The following is an 11,938-nucleotide window of genomic DNA, read 5'->3' as shown; positions in this document are numbered from 1 at the left end:
TTCCCAAGTTCTGAACACCTGAGGCAGAGAGAAGACCTGTGTACTTCCTGGGTCTTGTCTGTTAGAGGATCATTCTTGGGTCACACAGCCCCTCTGTCCTTGCTTGGAAGGGATGTCTGGCCAAGGGACAGCTGGATGTGGACAAAGCCATTGCCCTGGGGACTCAGAGTGGGAAGAGAACTGAGCAGTGGACAAACATGGGAAAGAAATCAATCTGCATCATGAGCTGCCTAGCAACTTGCTCCTCAGTGTCCAAGCTCATGGAGTCCTCTCTACTGCTGAGCCCATGTGACCGTGTTATAGTGAACACTGTGCCAGGGCTCAGATTCTGATCCTGACCAAACTCAGGAGCCATCGCCAGAGCTCACCACACCCTTGACCTTGAACCCTGCCCTCTCTCCTGACTCCATCAGTCTGGTCCTTAGGACACAGATTACTTGAAGAGCCTGTGCCTTTGTCACTGCACTCTTCCAGGCTCTCAGGACTCTCAAAACAACTGCACCATAACCCTTTCAGTGAATGATCACTTAGGTGTCCAGTGCCCAGAGAGCTCCCTGCAGCTTCCAGTCCAGGGCCACCTCACCTCCATGGTTCTGCCCACCAGGAACACACCTTCCTTTACGAAAGAGACAAACAAGCATGGTGGGTGTCAATGAGAATTGACAGTGGTCTCTTTTCATAGATACAGCATTACTTCATGGGTGGTGAAAGTATTCTAGCAGGTAGAAGGATACTTTCAAGATAGAAATACATTTAAAAAGAACTTAAAATGAATTTCTATGATATAATAATGTATCTCAGGTGTTAGAAGTGCTCTTAACAAAAGAAAGGCTATAGACAGAGACCAGTGAGGCTCAGAGATGAGTAGAGGCCCCAGAAAGGGACAGGAGAGATGGACACGGTGAAGGAAGGACAGCGCAGAGGAGGAGCTGTGACCAGGTTGTCCCTGCTGAACACCAGTGACAGGCAGCAGGACTGTGCCTGCAGCTGCTGCCCCCAGAGATGTTTGCATTGAGCTCAGGCAGCTGAGGGTGTCCTGTATGTGTGAAGATAGGATGGTCCTCATGATGGGCTGTTACTCCAGAGCCACAAAAAGGGAAGGATTCATGGTGTCCACAGCACTGCAGATGGCTGTCCCTGGCACGTGCTCAGTCAACACAGACCCAGCTGTAGCGCGTGTGACATCTGAACCCAGCTATAAAGATAAACTATTGAAATGGAAATGATGGAGGAGAAGGAGAGTTGGGCGGTTGTCCTGTGTACTGGGAGGGCACAGGACCCTCAAGGATTATCACCAGGGTGTCACTTTATGGTGATAGACTGTTCTTTACCTGATTGTCACAACGGCTCTACGAACCCATGTCTCTGATGAGTAATCAAGGACCCTGTGAGCACACGGACTGAGTGCAGTCACAGCGAGGAAAACGAAGCTGTGCTGAGGTCAAGCTCACTGGGCAGGCACGGCAAAGGCAAGTGTTTACCACATGGAAGCCAGGAACAAGGAGTGACAGGAGGAGACACAGTCAAGAATTAGCATTCGATGACATGCTCCGAGTGACCCATAGTCTCTAGGTGTAGCCTACTTCCTTACAGACTCCAGAATTCTACTCATTCGGTAAGTTAAACCACTGATCAAGTCAGAGCCTTCCAGAACAATCTTTGCAAATAGAGATACAAACAGAAACAAGCTCTGTTAACACACACGCTGTCTGCTATTCAGCCAAGGGGACAATCACGATGATATTTTACACCTCACCTTCTTCCCTGCGATTTCTCCATGATGAGTCCAGTGTGAGGAAAAATGTAGATTTCAGACAAGTTTCAGAATGGACTCATAGAGTTAGTTGATCTTCTGCTCCCTTCTGGGTGGAGTGTGATGGTGGCCTCATTCCATTGCTGTCCACATGACAGTAAGGAAAAAAATACAAAGGAAGGGAAGTGGCTGTGAACACTGCTTACCACAAAATACCGTCTACAGGGTGGGCAGTGAGGCCATTCTGAAGAAAGATCTCACGTGGGATTACTGTTGTGAAATCCTCAGGAAGCAGAGCCAAATATCAGTCACCCAGTTGGTTCCAGGCAAGAGGCTTAATGTAGACAGAGCAAGTGTGCACAGTCGGGGTCTCCTCCCCACAGAGCCATGAGCTCAGCATGGGGGTCCACACCCAGGTGCTATTACCTCCATTGATATTACATATTACGGCTGCTACACACTGGTCCCTCCCCCAGATGCCAGAACATTGCCATCTTCTCTCTCAAGTACCCATTTCATTCCCTCTCGTGGTCACAAGTCCAACTAATGAACTTTTCCTTGAATCTAAATAGGACAGGAGGCCATTCTCTTGGCTAGGATGCCCATAGCTGTTAGGACCACTTCTATCGCCAGTTAATTATGTGAATTTGGCGAGTTCCTTACCACTTCCCAACTAAGTGTCATTGCTACTGCTATTTAATGTAAGAGGAACAGGAACACGACATGGAGTGCTCAGAATATGGTCAGCACACAGTAGGTGCTCCTAAAGTTACTATTGAAAGCCTCATGTGAGAAAACCAGAGTCAAAAGTCTTGTAAGCGAGAAGACTCAAGAACTCATTTGGGGACAAGTCAGAAAGCTGTAGACATGATCAACCCATGTCCCCAGGTTCTGTCTCAGTCACTTTCCTCCCATGTGAGGAGCTGTAACAACAGCAGGATCCTCTGGACTGAGGAGGCCAAGACCCCCCAGTGCAGCAGCACAGAGCTGGGTGGACCCTGACTGTCCCTACTGAGATCTGGAGCCCAGCTGTGTTCAGTAGGAAGGGAAATGCAGGCTGATAGGACACAGTGAGAGCCCAGGATGAGCAACTGGTCAGGGATGGAAAACCAAATGCCAACTCCCTTCCCAAAGCCCAGAGAGTCCAGTAGCAGTGTCATAGTCAGGGTTCAAGAGATACTGTGAGTGACCCTAGATAGGAGCTTGAAGGACCCAGCGATGACAGTCCAATAGAGGCCTGAGTCTCAATAGTTTACCTGAGGCAATACAGGGTTGCAAGAAAGGCCACAAACTGAGACCACCCAGGAACCACCGAGGAACTACCCAGGAACAGCCCATCTGAAGGAAATTCCAAACTTTGTAAATAGGATCACCTTCCAGCACATCTCCATCACTTTTCACCAGGACACCCCTAGACAAACGTCACCCAGTCAGGGTCTTAAACCTTAGAAATTCCTCACCCCTACCTTCACTACTACAAAAACCCTACCCTAACTGACATCAGGACTCCCCAACTATTCCTATATGATAGACACACAGAAAGTCCAAGTTTGCAAACTTGTGTAAGAATAAAGGCTCTTTGCTTTTACATACAGGACTCGGTCTCCAAGTTGGTTTTGCAGGGACTCTGTGATCTGGGCATAACAGAGCTCTAGGTAGAAGGCTAGGACAGCAGATCTGGAAGGCAAGGAGGAACTGACAGGTAGTTCTTAGAACAGTGTAGTGATATGAGATGCGGGGCTGTGTCCCCAGTACCCAGGCCGCCTGCTAGCTTATGCCCCGAAATAATTACACCGACACTGTATTCTTTTAAACCCTGCTTGGCCCACTAACTCTAGACCTTACAGGCTAATTCTCATATCCCGATTAACCCATCTCTAATAATCTGTGTAGCATCAGTCTTACCGGGAAAGATTCTAGCCTACGTCCATCCTGGTTCTGAGCTTCATGTGTCTGCCCGGGAGAGGGGAGCATGGCGTCTCTGAGCTCACTTCCTCTTCCTCCCAGCATTATGTTCTGTTTATTCCACCTACCTATGTTCTAACCAATAAAATGGGCCAAGGCAGTTTCTTTATTTTTTAACCAATGACCTTCCTCCATCAGAACAGACCTGGCAGAAACTATTGGAACCTTGTCAGCCCTGCATCTGAAGGCATGTCCAGATGCAATAATTTCCACTCTAAGAACCCTGTGCAGGTGGCTACATAGGGAACAAATTAAACACTGTTGTTCAGTCCACAAAAACAGTAAGAAAACCCAGGTTGGGACAGGAAAGCGCAGAGCACTAGCTGGGTCCAGACCAGACAGTGAAAAATAATCCTGAGCTCCCCAGCTGTCTGTGTGCTGCTTGCTTCTTCGCTGGACAGTTTCTGCACAACAGCACAGTCGGGCCTGCTGAGTGCAGACAGATCTTACCAGAAGCCACACAGGATGAGGTGTGTGTGCAGCATCAACCCATTTGAGGTCAAAGGACAGGTTTTGTCCCTGGTAGGACAACTCAAAGGATGAAAGCACTATCTTCTAAACATGGAGATGTGAACTTGATCCTGGGGGACCCTCTTTGGGAAAATTGAGCACTGACTTCCTCAAGCTGTTCTTTGGCACCCTAAGACTGTCATGGCACCTACCCGCTGCCTATAAAACACACACACACATACACCACACATATACACTGAGTTAATAAATGTAATGAAATATCTTTTTTAAAAGATGCTGAGATCATCTGAAATTGAAATAAAGAAGCATACACAGCCTATGAACCTCAGTTTCTTCCACAGTTGGGAATATGGGTGCTGGCCAAGACGATGTCTCAGGTCACCTGGCTCTGACTGCCTGATGCTCTATAGACTTGGGATGAATAAACATCAGTTACTGCTCAGAAAAAAATGGATGAAACAGTCAACCATACAAAAGAAGGTGCCATAGGATAAATAAATATATTTGACGTGTTGTAAAGCCACCTACTGGAGTCTTTTTGTGGGAACTATGGTACAGTGGAGGCTAAAACCTGCGGTTGCTGCCTGGTAGACGGCACTGTCAACACTGCGGTTGGTGTTGCTGCCTGGTAGACGGCACTGTCAACACTGCGGTTGGTGTTTCTGCCTGGTAGACGGCACTGTCAACACTGCGGTTGGTGTTTCTGCCTGGTAGACGGCACTGTCAACACTGCGGTTGGTGTTTCTGCCTGGTAGACGGCACTGTCAACACTGCAGTTGGTGTTTCTGCCTGGTAGACGGCACTGTCAACACTGCGGTTGGTGTTGCTGCCTGGTAGACGGCACTGTCAACACTGCGGTTGGTGTTGCTGCCTGGTAGACGGCACTGTCAACACTGCGGTTGGTGTTGCTGCCTGGTAGACGGCACTGTCAACACTGCGGTTGGTGTTTCTGCCTGGTAGACGGCACTGTCAACACTGCAGTTGGTGTTTCTGCCTGGTAGACGGCACTGTCAACACTGCGGTTGGTGTTGCTGCCTGGTAGACGCACTGTCAACACTGCAGTTGGTGTTGCTGCCTGGTAGACGGCACTGTCAACACTGCGGTTGGTGTTGCTGCCTGGTAGACGGCACTGTCAACACTGCGGTTGGTGTTGCTGCCTGGTAGACGGCACTGTCAACACTGCGGTTGGTGTTTCTGCCTGGTAGACGGCACTGTCAACACTGCAGTTGGTGTTTCTGCCTGGTAGACGGCACTGTCAACACTGCGGTTGGTGTTGCTGCCTGGTAGACGCACTGTCAACACTGCAGTTGGTGTTGCTGCCTGGCTGTGGGGACTGGGCTTGGAGTCATTGCAGACCCAGGCAGATGCATCTCCCTATGTCAACTACAACAGAGGAGGAGGAATCTGGGCAACATTTTTGAAATATTTGAGGCATAATGTCATGACAGTGACAACAGCCAACCTTCTCTCTGGTGAATAAGGAGAGAGCGGGGACCTTGCCCCATTCTGCAGAACTGTCTGGTGAGGAGACGCTCATGAAATCTTGCTTCTCTCCTCCCCATTACTATTTGAGCACCGTTGAACTTGCAGCTGGGTCCCCTCTCTCTTTTATGCTCACTGGCAGCATCTTCAGGGCTCAGCAGGAGTTTTGAAGGTGAGCCACAGGGTCTGTGTCAGTCACTAGAGCCTGTCTGAAGTGGAATCACAGAGCTACTGCTGTCCCTCCATAGATACACCTGCCATCCCTGACCTGCATATGTGTGTCAAACTGAGGAGAGTTATCTGCACTTTGTCATGGAAATAGGGTAATTGTGGTTACACGCCATCCTCTGCCTAATGTTTTTCTACGACCCTCCTGGAAGTTGGCACTTGTGATTTGGGCTCTGCTGTCTCATCTGAGCAAAGACAAATAGGCTTCTTCTCGAAATCAGGTGGTTAGCTAGACTCAGGGCTGGGGGCAATGAGCGCCTCTTCTGTTTCCCTGTGTTCACCCAGAGCTGTGAACAAGGGATGCACTTCTCTTCCCTGGTTTTGCAGACCTGGGATGTTTGCCTCTTGAGTGACTTCAGATGCCCCATTTTTCACATAGTCAGTTGAAAGACACTTGTCCCTACTATGTGATATCCCTACTATGTGATATCCCTACTATGTGATGTCCCTAGAGAAAGGGAGAGGAGGAGAGAGGTGGACATGTTTTGGGCACCTAGTACAGTGTCCAGCATGTTTGAGTCCACGGTGTGGACTGGATGGTAATACCAGGGTAGCTGGATGCCATGGCTGCAGAACTCTCTGAGGTCCACTAGGTGGTGCTGGTGATCACCCCCTTCCTCCCAAAGCCAAAGCAGGGTTTCTTCCCATTACATTAAGGCCACACTCCCAATGGCTGCAATTGCATCTGGAGCAAAGGTCTTTTCGGCATCCCCACCTCTGGAGTGGCAGCCACACTGCATGACATTTTTGGTCATGTCACTGGTCTGTGATCCATTTCTTTGCCATCACCAGAACTCACCACATCTTTGACGTGAACCCTGTACCCTTTCCTCACCCTGTCAGTCTGGCGCCTAGGGACAGAGATTCCTTGATGAGCCTGTGCTTTTGTCTTTGCCCTCTTCCAGGCTCTCAGGCCTCTCAGAACCACTACATCATAGCCCTTTGAACGAATGACCACTATATGCACCCAGTGTCCAGTGCCCAGAGATCTCCCTGCAGCTGTCCAATTCAGGGCCACCTCACTTCCACAGTTCTGCCCAAGTAGGAACACACCTTTCTTTAGGAAAGAGAAAATAGGGAGAGAATTGAGATGGCTCATTGTGACCTCTCATAGATACACGAACTTTATGGGTGGTGAAAGTAATCTAGTAATTATTATTAATCTAGAATATTTTCAAAATAGAGTACATGTTTTAAAAACTTAAAATGAAATTATGTAATGTAATAATGTATCTCCGTTATTAAAAGAGCACTTTAAAAAAGAAAAAACTATGTAAAGAGACCAGTGAGGCTCAGACCCCAGAAAAGGAGTGGGGAGATGGACAGGGTGAAGGAAGGACAGCGCAGAGGAGGAGCTGTGACCAGGTCTGTCCCTGCTGAACACCAGTGACAGGCAGCAGGACAGCTGTGGCTCATGGAAGGGCAGGCACGGCAAAGGCAAGTGTCTACCACATGGAAGCCAGGAAACAACAAGCAGTGACAGGAGGGGACACAGTCAAGAATTAGCATTTGATGACATGCTCCGAGTGACCCATAGTCTCTAAGTGTGGTCCACTTCCTTACAGACTCCAGAATTCTACTCATTCGGTAAGTTAAACCACTGATCAGTCAGAGCCTTCCAGAACAAACTCTGCAAATTCAGACACATCCAGAGACAAGCTCTATTAACACACATGCCGTCTGCTATTCAGCCCAGGGGACAATCACGATGACCTTACACCTCGCCTTCTTCCCTGCTATTTCTCTATGACGAGTACAGTGCTATGGGAGAGAAAAGTGTACAAGATTTAAGAACCCTGACAAGTTTCAGGACGGACTCATAGAGTTGATCTTCTGCTCCCTACTGGGTGGAGTGTGATGGTGGCCGCGTTCCATTGCTGTCCACATGACAGAGAAAAAAATAAATACATAAGGAAGGGAAGAGCCTGTGGGCACCGTTTACCATAGAATACTGTCCGCGTACAGGGTGGGCAGTGATGCCATTCCAAAGAAAGATCTCACATGGGATTACAGTTGGGGATCCTCAGGAAACAGATCCACGTATCATTCACCCGATGGCTCAGGGCAAGAGGCTGAGTGTGGACAGAGCAAGTGTGCACAGTCAGAGTCTCCTCTCCACAGAAACATGAGCCCCAGCATGGGAGTGTATCTGTGCCAAGTACGACGGTGGAACCTGAGACCCAGAAAAGAGTGTCCCGTTCCAGAGAATAGTAGGAAGGAAGTCAGTGGATGTCCAGCCTGCACCCCCTGACCTTAGCCACCCTCTCTTCAGCCTGTGGGGTAGCAGAGAGAAGGCCAGGGTTGTTCTGTGTGCTGGGAGGGAGAGAGTGCCAGCCTGGGGACAGAGAGGGCAAGGTGCACAATCCTGCAAACAGTGCATAGGCTGTGTGTTTGAGAGATCAAAGGGCACAGTCAAGGGAGGGACAAGCTATGTGTCTGTACAAACAAAGAGCATTCTAGAAACCTTGGAATTATTAAAAAACACAAAGTCAGAATCAGCTGTGTGACATCGTGACAGTACATTCCCTCTCAGAATCTCTCTCTTTCGTCAGATAAACAAAGTTACTATGGCTGCTTTGCTCATGCATACCAGGGCACTGCTCTCCTTGGTGGCTGGATGGCCAGCACACATGCCGCAGAGGCCATGGGAAAGTGGGTACCAGGAAGAATGAGCTTGTCTCTGAACCCGGAGATGCTCAGAGGGAAGAAGCCAGGCACCAAATCCTGGATCCCAGATCAGTCAATGACTCAGGATGCAGATGGTTAACATATAAACTGTTTTCACTTGAACTAATTTAAACAACATCCCACACAGTGCACATAAACACAGGCACACACAAACTTCCCAGTCAGCCTTAGCTCAATGAGCTATGTTTCAAACTTTGTACCACAAGTTTCCAAACGTGTTCATTACCTAACACTTAATTTCTGTGTCTTGGTGGCAGTGCACTCCCGTGGGTTCATGGACTCTGGGTGAGTGGTGTGTGACTAGTCTTGATTGTCAACTTGACTACATCTGGAATTAAATTAAAACTCAAATGTAGGGCACACCTGTGAGGGGATTTTGCTAAATTTGAAGTGGTGAGGCTCACTTCTAAGTCAGATTTAAAGCAGGAAGGCGTGTCATTATACAGATATATTGAGGAAGTAAGCCACGCCTTCCGCTGAAAGTCTATAAGGTCATGGAAGAAGGAAGCTGGTGATCTTTGCCTCCTTGGTTTCGCCTCATTAACAAGTCGATCTCTTCACCGCATTACAGCCTCCTTCTTCAGGATTCCCGCATATACTGAAGACCAGCTGAGACATCCAGCCTTGGGGACTGAGCAGCGTCTGGAGTCTTCAGTCTTCCATCGGTAGGCAGCCACTGTTGGACCAGCTGAGCCACAGCCGTGAGTCATTCTAATAAACCCCTTTCTATGTAGAGAGATGGATTCTGTGAGTTCTGCTACTCTAGAGAACCTGACTAGTACAGATGGTCACTTCTCCCCAACTTACCCCACGTGGGCCTTAAGCAAGCTACTCTGACCTCTACAAAGCCCAGCAAAGGTTCCCATGGACTCACTCTTCTGTCTATCTGCTGGATAATTCGGGGACTGTCACCCCACCTGATCATACTACAGTCATGGGTGAGTGTTGTTGACTGTCCTACAAAACTCCACAACTTTCCACAGCCAACAGTTACAGTGGTGATGTGTACCCGGAGATGGATCAAGGGCATCTTCCAGAATTTAAAATTCTTTGGTCAGTAAGTTACTTTTAAGATGCATCTCAGTGTTAATGATTATTTTTGAACCTGGCATTGAGGAGATGACTCCATCCCTGTCACCCTGACCCAAGTCCCTGACAGAATTACTGAAAACGTATGATGTTGGTCCTGAGGAGCTGACCCAGGCTTCACTTCAGGGAGGGGACTTCTCAACACCTGCCATGTGTCAGTCTCTGATTTGCTCTTACATTTTAAAAATATTCTTTCATTTCATTGTCAATTCCTGTGAGTATTTCAAGGCTTGCACAGGGGAGGGGGCACAAACCTGGGCTCCTGACACTTGGGTGGAGCAAGTCTAAGATTAGGCATTTATGAGGCTGCAGGTAAGGAGTTCATGTTTCTCCTAGGCTACAGAGTAAATGTGTGGACAGCCTGGATAGGTGTGTGCCTGCAGGGTTTGAATGAGTCATCAATTACAAGGTCAGAGTGCAGTCCTGAGAGTGAGCCACCTGTATCTTCAGCTCTTCCCACACCAACAGGTCATTCACTCTCATTTTGATCAGGTCCCAGGAGGAGCTGATGCCTCCGACCCACACTGCTAAACATGTTTCTTTCCTTCCCAGCTTCCAGACAATCCCAGTGCAGTTTGTGTTTCTCTCTTTATGAAGTCTTCCCCACCCCCAAAGACTCCTGAGGACTGGTCAGAATGAAGGAATGAGCGTCCTCACACACTGCCTGTGTTAACGCCCTTAACCCAGTCCTTCTAGTCCTACAAATGTCATAAGGAAATTAGCACAAATGCAGGCTCTAACAGGCAATGAGAACATTCTTTGTATCACTATTTGCATAATGATTAGGATTACCACAAAGTCCGGGAGTAAGGGAGAAGAGCAGGGTCAAAGACACACACACACACACACACACACACACACACACACAGCAGGGCTGGGGACAGGCAGGACTCCAGGTCCTGATAGGACAAGGATATTGCAGAAGCAAGGAGGGTGTGGTCCTTTGGCATCACAGAGGACCCCAGTGCATTTACTAAGATGTGGACCTGGTACTTGGCACAGGCAGTGCTGTGGAAACAGAAGAACCATTTATAACACACAATGATGCACACATGTAATATAAAGAGAGGGGGATGCAGTTGTGTCTTTAAGACAGTGGAGTTTAGTCATCTGCGAGTGAGATGTGGATTACCATGTTCAGGGTTCAAGTCCTCCTCTGCCAACACTGAAAACTCACACACATTATCTAAATATGTGCCTGTCAACCTCCATGACATGGAGTCTCAAGAGTCTCAACCTGATACAGCATGTCCAAAGACTCCTATGTGTGAGTAAGGAGCCAGACATCATGGACAGTAAGTGTCCTGGTTTGGAATGGGAACGGCCCCCATAGGCTCATACATTTGATGCCTGGTCGTTAGGGTGTGGGGCTACTTTAGAGGGATTAGGAAGTGTGGTGTTGTTGGAGTAGGTGTGGCCATGATGGAGGAAGTGTGTCACTAGAGGTGGACCTTGAGGCTTCACAAGCTCAGGGCAAGCCAGGGTCTCTCTCTCTCCTGCTACCTGCGGATCTGAATGTAGAATTCTCAGCTATAACTTCACCAGGTCTGCCTGCATGCCACCATGCTCACAACATGAAGATAAATGGCCTAAACCTCTGCAACTGTAGACAAGCCCCAAATAAATGTATTTTGTAACAGTTTCATTGGCCATGGAGTCTCTTCACAGCAATAGAACAGTGACTAAGACAGTAAGTGTAAGAAATTCCAGCCAGACATGGTTACACATGCCTTTAATCCCAGCCCTCAGGATGCCTAAGTGTTGTAGAATATTATTTTAACGTGTGCTACTTTTGTTTATGCTCTAGGTTATTTATTTAATGGTGCAAAGAAGTGTTACATTTGTTTAATTAAGTAAAATTCACCTGTCAAGTTTCAGGAGGTCTCCCATGATCAAACCTGATCCAGATGATTCCTGTAGGAGTCAACAACCTCTCATCTCCTCTGCGAACAAAACTGCAAAGCACTTTTAATTTCTAGTTAAAAAAAATACATATTTTGACTTCTTTTTCAACTTAACGCTTTCCTAAAGTTCAGTTTTGCAGTCAACTCACAATCCCATTCTCCCAGCAGCTGTCTCTTGCCCATCAGCCATCAAAAAATTCAAAATCAACACACAACTACACAGGATCCAGACTCCCTATGGATTTCCCATCTTATGTGACTTTTTCCTTTTACTCTCTCTTTAACAACTTTATTGTATAAACTATGCATTTTATGACTATTCACTTTTTCTTTATTTCTTAATGTATGTACATTATAA

General features: G+C 47.7%; 2 protein-coding genes across 5 annotated transcripts in view; both read left to right on the top strand.

Annotated features, from left to right (window-relative positions):
- The window catches only part of LOC142843019 (apolipoprotein L3-like), a 143,613-nt gene that overhangs the window by 74,536 nt on the left and 57,139 nt on the right, over positions 1-11,938 (top strand). The window lies entirely within an intron of this gene.
- LOC142843020 (apolipoprotein L2-like) overlaps positions 1-11,938 on the top strand; it is a 108,617-nt gene that overhangs the window by 74,509 nt on the left and 22,170 nt on the right. The window lies entirely within an intron of this gene.

The sequence above is a fragment of the Microtus pennsylvanicus genome, chromosome 2, assembly GCF_037038515.1.
Source record: "Microtus pennsylvanicus isolate mMicPen1 chromosome 2, mMicPen1.hap1, whole genome shotgun sequence".
NCBI classification, from domain to species: Eukaryota; Metazoa; Chordata; class Mammalia; order Rodentia; family Cricetidae; genus Microtus; species Microtus pennsylvanicus.
This window is presented reverse-complemented; position numbering and strand designations above follow the sequence as displayed.